Here is a 12,664-nt window from a genome sequence, read left to right as displayed (position 1 = left end):
TCTCTAATTTCCCAGCTGCCCAAGCTCAGATGGGTCATTGATGGCTCAGGACCAGGCAGCTGCCCGTGGACGAGCTGGCATTAGAGGCCGTGATCCAAGCTCCTTTGCTGTTTGTCCCTGCAGATGAGGGAGACAGATTCTCAAAGGTGGACGAGCTTGCTTTCCCCCACAGACCTGGCTCTCAAAGGTGGCAGTGTGGACCAAGAACCAGAAGCACGAACTTCTGGTTATTGAAGTTCATCCAGAGTTCTTTGGAGGAATGAATGCACATGGCGTCAAATAATCTGACGCGTCCTTGGATACATGTCTGTGCTGGTGAATCCTTGCTCTCTACAGAGGCTCTGGGCTCAGTAGCCTGCTGTCCTGGAGTGAGAATGTGTCACAGCGCCCCCACCTGGCGGAAGTCTGTCCTACCTCTGTGCAAAGCGGATTAACTGGTTGAACTTGGTGGGATGAGGTGTGTGTGAAGGTTTTTCTATTGCCATGGAAAACAAATGGACACAATATAACAGCATTAATGGGAAATAATACTTCATTCAGAACTAGACACGTTTAAAAAGAAAATATAACAGAAAGGAGACCCAGAAAATGCACTAAACCCAGATTCTGAGGAGTCCGAAGACACAGTGGTAAAAATTCCGTTTTTGCAGCCAAGGGATGAACTCTGTCCCCTTATTACTGTGTGGTCTTTGGTGATTTATTTAACACCCCGAGTCTAGTATTTCCCCATCTATAAATGGACATTAAAAAAAAAAAAAAAAGCCAACCTGGTGGTGGCGGCGGCGGCGGCGCACGCCTTTAAGCCCAGCTCTGGGGAGGCAGAGGCAGGTGGATCTCTGTGAGTTCCAGAGACAGCCAGGGCTGAGTGGATCCAGAGACAGCCAGAGTGAGTTTACAGAGTGAGTTCCAGGACAGCCAGGAAACCCTGTCTTGAACCTCCCTCAAAAAAATAAATAAATAAAAAATAAATCCTACTTTATGGGGCTACTGGCAAGATAAAATGTGGTTTATTTAAGGAACTTATTGGGTACCCAAATTGTTACAAAAACTGAGCCAAAAAAAATGATATCACCACTGACACTACATTTATTTCTTCATTATATGTGTGTGTTTTTTTTAATTTATTTATTTTTATTTTTTGTGCATTGGTGTTTTGCCTGGATGTATGTCTGTATGAGGGTGTTGGATCCTGGAGTTACAGTTAAGTTGTAAGTTTCCATGTGGGTGCTGGGAATTGAACTTGGTCCTCTGGAAGAGCAGTCAGTGCTCTTAACCACTGTGCCATCTCTTCAGTCCCTCTTTATTATATTTATTTGTATGGTATGTGTGTGCTTGGTATAAGGAGTCCAAACTAGGGCATCAGATTACTGGGAACTAGAGTTACAGATGGTTGTGAGCTGGCATGGGGGTGCTGGGAATTGAACCTGGGTCCCCTGCAAGAGTAGCCAGTACTCTTAACCACTGAGCCATCTCTGCAGCCTGTTCTCTGTCTTTTGATAAGAGATAGGATGGCTCAAGAGATGTACTTGGATGGAGTTACAATCTATTGGTAAAACTGGAAACTGGCCGGGCAGTGGTGGCGTATGCCTTTAATCCCAGCACTCGGGAGGCAGAGCCAGGCGGATCTCTGTGAGTTCGAGGCCAGCCTGGTCTACAGAGCGAGTTCCAGGCCAGGATCCAAAAAGCTACACAGAGAAACCCTGTCTTGAAAACAAACAAACAAACAAACAAACAAACAAACAAACACCCAGAAACTGGAAGCTGCTGAACTGCACAAGGGGTTTGGTGCATGTCCTTTCCCTGTTACTGGGGGTTCTGGTGACCGTCCTGGAAAGTTGGAAGTTTTTGACAAAGCTGGCTTCCTAGCACCTGTGTGTTTAGTTTAATAAGAAATTACTAACTCGGGCTGGAGAGATGGCTCAGAGGTTAAGAGCACTGCCTGCTCTTCCAGAGGTCCTGAGTTCAATTCCCAGAAACCACATGGTGGCTCCCAACCATCAATAATGAGATCTGGTGCCCTCTTCTGGCATGCAGGCTTATTGTATACATAATTAATAAATAAATCTTAAAAAAATAAAAAAAGAAATTACTAACTCTACAAGAGCTATACTGTTTTGTATTCCCCTTGCCAATGTGTGAGTAGTCCATCTTCTCCACAGCCGTCCCAGCATCTGGTTGTATTACTCATTTTCATTTTAACCACCCAGTGAATTTAAAGTGATATTATGATGTTGTTTTGTTTTTTCTTTTTTGTTTGTTTTGTTTTGTTTTTTGTTTTTCAAGACAGGGTTTCTCTGTGTAGCCCTGGTTGTCCTGGAACTCACTCTGTAGACCAGGCTGGTCTTAAACTCACAGAGATCCACCTGCCTCTGCTTCCCAAGTTCTGGGATTAAAGGTGTGCACCACCACTGCCTGGCTTGCTTTGCTTTTTGAGACACACTCTCACTAGGTAAATCAGGCTGAACTTGAACTGGAGATTCCCCTGACAGCCTCTTGAGCATTGTGATCACAGGTGTGTGGCACTGTGCACGGCTGTGCTGTGGTGTCCCTGTTCGTTCCCATGGTGAATGACAGTGAAAGTGTGTACAGATGCCTCTCTGCCCTCTCTAGCTTGTATTGAATACACTAATAACCCGCACAAATAGATTCACCTCCTTGACTCTCTCAACCCTGTAAAGCTGAAATGCCACCAAGTCCAGCTCTCCCTTCCTCTCCCCTCCCAGCTTTCTCCCTTCTGTCTCTGGGATCTGCACTTGTAAAATGGAATTGTTAATCCCCCAACGAGAATAAAACCACTACCTCAATTTGAGCCAAATTTGAAGTGAGCTTGATTTTTATTGGGGTGGCCAGTGCCTGCCTCCTAAGTCGGGTTAAAGAGAGCAGTCTGAATCCATGTCTTGGGCCCCTTTTAAGGAGTAAAATCAGGAGTAGTTGCAAAGCTGTTTTACAGAAGAGAGACGATTGGGCAATAAGAAAATACAGAAAAAAAATCTCCAAAAAACATCGTGTGTGCTGGGTCTGGGAATTGTGCAAATATCGAAGACGAGGCTGCCAACCTTGTATGAGCAGAAGCAACTTTATTCCATCACCCTGGGGTACCAGAACTTCTAACTAGTTAGGGCCACAGGCAGGCTGGGATGTGCTCTGTGACCCGACCAGAGGGAGTAGGTCCTTTAAGGGGGGCTGCTCAGGGGTGATATAAGAAAAAGAATTTTTACAATTTGAGATTAAGTCCTGGATGATGGTACATTCCAGGAATTTACAACTTTGGATAACATTTTACAATTAGTAGTACAATTTGTGATAACATAGTGTTTGTACAAGCTTAACAGAGGGGTTGCTAACACAAGTCTGTGGTTATCTCAACACAGCTCTCGACACAGCCGGGCTCTTGTCTTTATTTTTAACCAACTCTTCTCCCTGTGACTGAGAATTTAGGGCAAGGCTCAAGCAGTACAAGAAGCTGGGTAGGTGGGCTCATGTTCAGACCTGCTCTGGGCTCTTGAGTGTGGTCACCGTGTGATTAGGGAGGGTAAGGGTATTCTCAAAAATGAGTCAAGGTCATGGGTTGGGGAAGGTCAGGTTCCAGGAAACAGAACAGCTCAGCTCTTAGAGTAAACAGAAACTTATTTTTAACAATACAGCATAATGGCTCCTGCCCTCCAAATGGAGCCAGGCGGGTTCCTCAGAATCACACCCGACTTGTGTCTCTGTGTGTCCTAGTCAGGGTCACTGTTGCTGTGACGAAACACCATGACCAAAGCAACCTGGGGAGGAAAGGGTTCATCGGCTTACGCTTCCACATCACCATTCACCACTGAAGGAAGCCAGGACAGGAACCCTAAACAGGGCAGGAACCTGGAGGCAGGAGCTGATGCAGAGGCCACAAAGGGGTGGGTGCTGCTTACTGGCTTATTCCTGGTTTGCTCAGCCTGCTTTCTTACAGAATGCAGAAAAGGCACCACCCACAGTGGCCTGGGCCATATCCCCCTCCCCCCACTTCCCCGTCAATCATTAATTAAGAAAATGCCCTTCATCTGTATCTTACAGAGGCATTCTCTCAATTGAGGTTCCCTCTTCTCAGGTAACTCTAGCTTATGTCAAGTTGACCCAGAACTTGCTAGCACTCTGTGACTGCTGGCTTACTTCAATATCCTTAGAGTCTCTAATTTCCTTTCTTTCCTGCCTTGCTTCTTTCGCTTGTTTTTGAGGCAGGGTGTCTCACTATGCAACCCTGGCTGCCCCAAAACTCAGAGATCCACCTGCCTCTTCTAACCCATGACTGGGGTAAAGGTGTGTGCTACCACACTTACACACACACCCCTCCCGTTTTTGCTTTTTGGAGACAGGGTTTCTCTGTGTGGTCCTGGCTGTCCTAGTACTCACTCTGTAGATCAGGCTCGTCTCAAACCCAGAGATCCTCCTGTCTCTGTCTCCCGAGTGCTAGGATTAAAGGTGTGCGCCACCACCACTCAGCCCATTTTTGTTTTTTAATGGCAAATAGAAGCTGAGGCTGGAACTGAGTTTTATTATTTTTTTTTTAATTTATATTTTTTTCCAGATACAAAGCAAACAGGTTTATTCTGTAGGCCAGCCCCACAATCATATAGGATCTTCAGGCTGAGTTCACAGGAAAAGCGAGGACAGAGGAACCTTCCATGTTCCGAGGGTTCCAGGGCTCTCTCCCTGACAGCTCCATCCGGGCAACCCAGGGATGCAGCTACCTCAACACCCTTTCCTGTGAGGACAAGGGGAGGGGGCCATTTTTGCTGGGAAAGATTAGATCACTTGGTCTGGGGGTCACTTTTGCCTGAGCTTCATGATAAAGGAAATTTCATCTCGATTCCGGATGCCGTAATCTCTGAGCTTCTTCCTGTCCTCTGTGAGCTTCTCCCCAGCTGAGGTCAGATGGTACAGTCCGCCACACATACGATCAGCTGATGTGCTGAATGCCTCCTGCCCGCTCCTGCTTGAGCTGCATGTATCTCTGGATAGCTTTCTTCAGGTCCAGGACCGTGGCATTGTATGACGACGACCACAGGCATTACCTCTCCATCCATCTTGCACACTCAGACTGTCATTGCGTGGCCATATTCCAGTGCGATCTGAGAGTTGACCTCTTCTAAAGTGACCTGGATCGGAAGGTCACAGAGCAGCGGGTCTTGTACCACCATGGCGAGACCTTCTTGGAACAAATCCATCCTCATCATCCTCAGACTTACATCTCCTTTGTTTGTTTGGTTGGTTTTTGGGTTTTTTCTTTTCTTTTCTTTTTCTTTCTTTCTCTTTCTTTCTCTCTCTCTCTCTCTCTCTCTCTCTCTCTCTCTCTCTCTCTCTCTTTCTTTCTTTCTTTTTTTGAGACTGGGTTTCTCTGTGTAGCCCTGGCTGTCCTGGAACTCACTCTGTAGCCCAGGCTGGCCTCAAACTCTTGATCCTCTTGCTTCCACCTCCCGAGTGCTGGTACTTAGGCAGGCACCTTTACTCTTGGCAACAGTGAATACTTCTATAATACTCAGCATGTGTGGGCCAAGCATTCTTCATATTTAGCTATAAACTCACAAGTCTGCTGGGCCTCACAGGCAGTCCTGAAAGAGTTCTAATGCTCTCCTGTAGCAGGCTTTCTTTGGGCCAGCCAGCTCCCAAATCATGACACAGAGACTTATTATTAGTTATGAATGCTCGGTCTTATCTTATGCATGTCCCACTAGCTCTTGCAAATTAAACCTGTTTCTCTTCATCTACATTTGGCCTCGGGGCTTTTTACTTTTCTTTCCTTCTGTGTGTCTCTCTTTTCCTGCCTCTTCCTTGGCTGGCTGGCTGGTGGCTGCCTGCCTCCTTGGCCCCGGGTGTCGCCCTCTCTTCCTCCTCCTCTCTTCTCTCATTCTTGGAGCCTAGATTTCCCCTCCCACTTATTCTCTCTGCCCATCAGCCCCACCTATCCCTCTACTGCCTAGCTATTCAGCTTTGTGTTAAACCAATAAATGTATAGATGCTGGGCAGATTCTTCCATATGCTCCTGTGAAAGGTGGCACACACCCGAGGCAGGAGGATCTCAAATTCAAAGTCAGCTACACGTTCAGCTTTTTATTTGGCCAATCAGGTGCCTTAGTCAGGCAAGATAAAAAAAAAAAATGCAACACATCTTTACATAATTAAACAAATACAACATAAACAAATGTAACACATCTTGCCTAGTTAAAGTAATTTCCACAACATTCTCACTTATACAATAGAAAAGAATCACGGAGCTGTGGGACCCACCAAATGTCAGGGCCTACACCTATCACCAACTTATCCTGCTTGGTAATGCCTGTTGACATGAGTCCAGGCGTGCCAACGGCTGCTCCGTGGGCGTCAGCCTTTTACTCACACTTGAACTAGTTCTCTGAATAGATTCCATGACACAGCAAGGTAGCCACAGAGGCGGGGGTCCATTTCATCTCTAGCCCACAGTCTCATGAGTTCACGAAGATAAGTTAACTACACTCAGTTTATATGGTGCTGGGGAATCAAACCCAGGGCCTCTTGAACGCTAGGCAAGTGTTCTACCAATTGAGCCACATCCTCAGCCACTTTGCCATGGGTTCAGGCTGTGGAATAAATGACAGGTTAGGTAAGCAGATCTGACTTTTAGAAGTTGCCACTAATACAAAACAAAAACCACCACAGAGTAATGTCCAGTAGGGTGGGTATTGTGGCTAGGAGGCACATGCGCGCGCGCACACACACACACACACACACACACACACACACACACACACCTCAGTCTCCAACTGGAATTCCAGCTGTGTGCCACTTTGCACAGAAGCATGTGGAAATATCTACCCAGCAGCTATACATTGATCTAATATTTATGTCATCTGTCTATACTTATTATCTATCATCTACCATCCATTCATCTTTATATACATCACTAATCTATCATCTAGTTATCGCCTATCTATAATCAACTATTGATCATTCATCGATCATCTATCATTTTATCTACTTATTATTAATTGATCTACAAGGATTTCAGCTTTCAGAGTCATTCCGTCGCTGACCACAGCGCTCACAGCCGCTTCTCTTGGCCGGAATAGTATCCGCCTTGCCATGTGGGGGTTTTGGGATGCATTCCCGGGAAACAACCTAGCTCGCTAGTTCATGCTCTGCAAGATGCATGGGATGCGTGGGACCTGTTTCTCCTTCCCATCCCACAGCTCATCCACTGGAAATACCCTCGAGATTGTAGGTTTGCCTGGTCTGCTCTACTCGGCCCACAGGCCACCCCCCTGATTTTCCTTTGGTTCCGCTGATGGGTCCGCTCCCGCTCCTAGGATAGCGCAGCTGAGGATGCGGCTGTTCCTTTCTCCCTGCAACTGCGCAGTCTCGGGCAGAGACACCAGGGCGGGTCCTCCTGCCGCCGCTGCTTCTTCAGCCGCCGCCTGCAGGGGGCGCCCGGGGCCCAGGGCGCCGCATTCCCAGCCACCACCTTCAAACGCGCCACAATCCTTGGCCCGGGTGGTGCAGACTTGGCGCGGCGCTCGTTGTGCGGAGCTCTCAACAACACCTGAGTCTTTGGCGTTTTAAACGACTTGGATCATTTGGCCAGCGATGTCTCTGGTGTTAAAAGACTGCGATTGAATAGTTTTGCAACCTACGAATCTATACCAATACCGAAAATATTCCTAATATCCAGTGCGTGGTTGGCAAGGAGCAAACGCAAAGGCTGACTTGAGAAAGGGGAGCGCCGAGATCCCGCGCGGGAAGGATTGGAAGGACCTGGGATTGGGATGCGAGAATGCAGGCGCGGGCTGTCAGGGAGGGAGCTTGGCACTCCCAGGTCCCGTCCTGGACCTGGGGCTTTTCTTTTGGGCCAGCAGAGGTTAGGCCATGCTGTAAGAAACCGAGCACCCCTAGATCTCAGGGGTTTGACTCTAGGAAGCCCTTTTCTACTTATGTTAAGTATCCCTGGGGCGGGGCGGCGAGTTCCACCCCGCATCTGCACTCAGGAGCGATGCTGTCAGGGAGCCAGCAACACCTAGGGATGCTGACTGCTCTGGCTCTTAAAGCGTCTACATGGAAGTGACGTCACCCATGCTCGCATCGCATTGGCCAAAATGAGTCACATGTCCACGGCGAACCTCAAAGATGGAAAATCTGACTCCATCCTGTACTTTATTAAAGAGGGGGAGGAGGGGTTCCTGCGAGCGGCCCTGGGCTGGCGCTGCTCTCTGCCACCAGGTGCAGTCAATTTCTCTGAATGTCCGCGCTAATAAATAAAGCAAGGAAAAGGGAGGAAACGGCTGCTGTGCGTCCTTGTCCAGGTCACCTTTACATCCTGACCCTAAAGACACATCCTGGTAGAAGTTAGCATCAGGGTCCTAGCTCAGGCACAAGACCGTTTGCCGTCAGCTACCACCAGTTACCTCCTGGCCGATGAAAGTCTTTAGTTAAGAATGGAGGGAAGCCGGGCGGTGGTGGCGCACGCCTTTAATCCCAGCACTCAGGAGGCAGAGGCAGGCGGATCTCTGTGAGTTCGAGGCCAGCCTGGTCTCCAAAGCGAGCTCCAGGAAAGGCGCAAAGCTACACGGAGAAACCCTGTCTCGAAAAACCAAAAAAGAAAGAAAGAAAAAAAAAAAAAAAGAATGCAGGGAAAAGGGGCCGGCTGGGTGGCACGGGCCTTTAATCTGGGCACTAGGGGGTCTGTGAGTTGAAGACAACCCACATAGTGAGTTCCAGGTCAGCCAGGGCTAACAGTGAGATCCTGTCTCACAAAATACCAATGAAGGGAAAGAAACTAGAAAACAGAATTCACGGTCTAGAAATCCAGTAAGTCCCCCCCCTCCCAAAGACTTGGTTGCTTTTACACCTGCCTCTACTTCACCTCGTTATTCAGGCACTCAAACATGTCACAGAACTTAAGAAATTAAAAAAAAAAAAAAAAGAATCTCACTATGTAGCCCTGCTTGGTCTTGAACTCACAGAGACCTGCCCGGCTTCTGGTCCCTCCCACCCAGTGCTGGGATTAAAGTTGCCAGCCACTGTTTTAAATACAAATCCTGAAAGCTCCCACTTAGAGGAGGTACCTTGCCCAGAAAGGAATGAGGAAGATTCTAGTTGGTGGAGAACTGCTTTCAGGCTACTGCTCCTGTTCTGTTTTTGAGTGTGCTTGGTTGCGATTATGTTACATTGTATCTCTGACTTAACAGAAGTGAATCAGTGTTACCATATTTAAAAGTAATAATGAAACCCTCAGCCTAAGGGTCAGGGAGAGGGCTCAGCAGATAAAGGTGCTTGCCGCCAAGCCCATGGATCCCCGCTCAGTCTTCCGTACTCATGTGATTGAAGAAAACTGATTTCCACAAGTGCCCGGATCTCTCTCTATGCATCTGGGTGCATGCAGACACATATCACAAATGAACATATAACAAAATAAAAATGACTAATGAGAAAATGGCAGCATACCAGGCCCAGAAGGGCTCTGCAAGCGTAATGAGCAAGCAGTCCTCCAGAGTGAGTATAAAATTGGAAATGCATGTCCTAAGACACGCAGATCCTTAGGTAATGCTTTTGTATATGCAGCCATGAATCAGCATTGTAGGTTCAAAGAGGGCTACCGGAACATCTCATTTGCTGGACCACCAATCCATTCTCCCCTAGGTGTGAATACGTGACCTAAGGCACAGTCTGAAGCCGTGAAAACATTTTTTTTTGTTTTAAATTTTTCGAGACAAGGTTTCTCTGGAACTTGCTTTGTAGACCAGGCTGGCCTTGAACTCACAGAGATCTATCTGCCTGCCTTTGCCTCCCAAGTGCTGGGATTAAAGGCGTGCGCCACCACCACTCGGCTTGAATACATTTTCTACTTACGGGCTGCGGAGAAGGTTAGCTGGTAACGAGCTTGTCTTGCAAGCCTGCAGATCTAAGATCAGCTCCCCAGAACCCACATAAAAATCCAGGGGTGGTCTACGGCCATACCACCCTGAGTGCGACTGATCTCGTCTGATCTCAGAAGCTAAACAGGGATGGGAGACTGCCTGGGAATATCAGGTGTTGTAGGCATTTAAATAAAAAAAGCAAGAAAAAGAAAAGAAAAGAAAAAATATCCAGGGGTGATACTCCCAGTGATGGTAAGATGGGAGTTGGGGCCCTAGAAGCTTGGGGGCAGCCCAGCTTGCTCTTTGTGTGAAGTTCCTGGCTTGTGAGAGACTCTGTCTCAAGAAAAAGGTAGGAGACACTGGAGAACCAACACCCACATTTGAGCTCTGCCTTATATACACACAGACACATAGATACACACACACACACACACACACACACACACACACACACACACACACATTAAAAAATAACCAACCCATTACCTCAGAATAAGCATGAAAATAATGCCTTTTTTTTTGAGATAGGGTTTCTCTGTGTAGGCCTGGCTGTCTTGGAACTTGTTCTATAGACCAGGCTGGCCTTGAACTCACAGCTCTCCATCTGCCTCTGCCTCCCAAGTGCTGGGATTAAAGGCATGCACCACGAGGCAATGCCTGGCCCGGCTAATGCCTTTTAATACAAGACTGGTTAGTCTCTCCGGGGATGTGGCCCCGTTATTGTGCCTTGCCTAGCGCGCACGAAGCCTGGGCTTGAGTCCTAGCACTGAATTAAACCGCGGTGGAGAGGGAGGCGCAGCAGCTGCTCCGACTCCATTAACAGCTCCAGCTGGCAGCGCCGACGCCCACCGGTTTCCTGGACTCCTGCCAAAGCTCTGAACCGCCAACGATGTCGAAGCCTGCACTTGATATCATGGGTGGTACCACCCCCGTGAAAGAGGATGCTGGCCAGGAGATGAACGCTCCGCTCTGCCCTAACCTGAGGGTGAACGGTGGCAAAGCAGTGGCCGGAATGCACCATCCTGTGGTCTCCTCCAGGGGGGCCAAAGCCAGTGGGCTTCGCACTAGCTCCTCTGGGTCACCATGTCCGATAGGCTCCACCCCTACCACCAAGCCCCACCTTCAACCTGCGCCCGCCCATTCCTCACCTAGTGGCCTTAGGGCACTATCATGAGATGGCCAATGGGGATGGGGTGGGGAGGCAGAATCCCTGCCAAACTAGGGCTTTGGGGCCCAGGGAGGAGGAGCAGGATCATGCTCTCCTGCCTTCCGAGAGCTCCGCTCACATTGACTCTGAAGAGAAGGCGTTGATGTTTCCTATGGTAAAATTGGAAGCTGCGGCTGGGCCAGAGAATGAATCTGAACCCACTGTAGACTCTCCCTCTGGCTGCTGAGGCCAAGGGTTCCCAAAGGAACAAAGACACCAATTTGGTTGTAAACAAAACAAGTATGGTGGTGCACACCTGTAAGCCTGGCACTGGGGAGGCAGAGGCAGGCAGATCTCTGTGAGTTCGAGGCCAGCCTGGTCTACAGAGTGAGTTCCAGGACAGCCAGAGTGTTACACAGAGAAACCCTGTCTCAAACAGAAAAAAAGAAAAGAAAAGTTCAAGGTTATCCTTGAATACATAGTGAGTTCCAATCCAGCCTGGGCTACAAGAGACCTTGTCTCAAAAGCACGAGTCGATTTATCTTGTTCCTACAGGAGCAAGGTGACAGAGAGAGTCCTCCGTCCCTGGACACCCCTGTCCTCTTAGCAAACACAAGACTGGCAGGGCTCTGTGATCAGGTGGGGCTGTTGAACGCTGCTCCGCGTCCTGTTGGGAGCGCACAGAATAGGAAACAGTTGCGCACCCGAGCAAGGGCACGCAGCCTTTGAGCAAACTGACGACGTTGCTCATGCGCAGTGTGCAGAGCAGCCCTTGGCACACCGAGGCTCCAGAGTGAAGACCGTTGCCTGGCTTGCCATCTTGTTTTTCCTGCCAAAGTTATGATAAGAGGTTTTTCACTTATAGGCGATTTACTTTGTGAGTCACAGGCCAGAAATGGTGCCTTGAGATCTGAGCCAGCGTGGAAGCAGCCGTGAGCAGGAGGAGGAAGAGCCCCGTTCTAGGAACAAAGGCCTATGGTCCTCTCATGGCCATATTCACAGAAAAGGGTTAATGGTCACCAGTGACATCTCTGGACCTTGATTCTGGTCAAAAGAAACAAGCAATCATTTAAAAAAAAAAAATGGAGCGTGTCTAAAGCTTACTGCGTTCTTCAGCATGCCGTGTAGAAAAGCAGGTAGGGGCAGGTCAGTGTGTGTTCAGTCAGGGGTGACAGGAACCCAATTCCGAGGGCATCCAATGATAAGTGGAACTAAGGGAGGCCTCTGTGACATCAGGGCTGTGGCGCCTGCCAGCTGCAGGTGCCCTGGCTCCAGCTCTGTCCTCTTTGTGCTGGCCTCTTTTCAGACCCGCTTCTGGCGGTTAGGGAAACCAGTTGCTGCAGCATCGGCAGCGACAGCGGCGACAAGCCCTCCCACACCATCCAGACAAGGAAGAGAAGCTGCATCCCAGAATTCCCAGGGGGGGAAAGGACACAAGTTTGAGATCGACTGGACCAGCACAGGTCATGTGCCCACTTGTGACCCAGTCACAGTGTAGCTGAGCGTGGAGTTCACTAGTGTCCACTCTTGTCTAAGGGAGGGAGGGAGGCTTTATGGGTATAAAGCACTTATTCATGTTTAGAATGATGTTTTAGGAGCTGGAAAGATGACTCAGTGGTTAAGAGCACATATTACATTTGCAGAGGCCTTGAGTTCG

The 12,664-nt window shown here is 48.6% G+C and overlaps 1 protein-coding gene and 1 pseudogene across 1 annotated transcript in view; both read right to left on the bottom strand.

The window, feature by feature from the left end:
- The window catches only part of LOC102911390 (DNA dC->dU-editing enzyme APOBEC3-like), a 28,968-nt gene extending 16,779 nt beyond the window's left edge, over positions 1-12,189 (bottom strand). Inside the window, exon 1 of the mRNA XM_042264916.2 lies at positions 12,112-12,189. The gene's annotated coding sequence lies outside the window, so the exon portion shown is untranslated. The remainder of the gene's footprint in view (positions 1-12,111) is intronic.
- On the bottom strand, positions 4,519-7,827 carry LOC143269784 (U11/U12 small nuclear ribonucleoprotein 25 kDa protein pseudogene; annotated as a pseudogene).
- Positions 12,190-12,664: the final 475 nt, after the last annotated feature.

The sequence above is a fragment of the Peromyscus maniculatus genome, chromosome 20 (genome assembly GCF_049852395.1).
Source record: "Peromyscus maniculatus bairdii isolate BWxNUB_F1_BW_parent chromosome 20, HU_Pman_BW_mat_3.1, whole genome shotgun sequence".
In the NCBI taxonomy this organism is placed as follows: Eukaryota; Metazoa; Chordata; class Mammalia; order Rodentia; family Cricetidae; genus Peromyscus; species Peromyscus maniculatus.
This window is presented reverse-complemented; position numbering and strand designations above follow the sequence as displayed.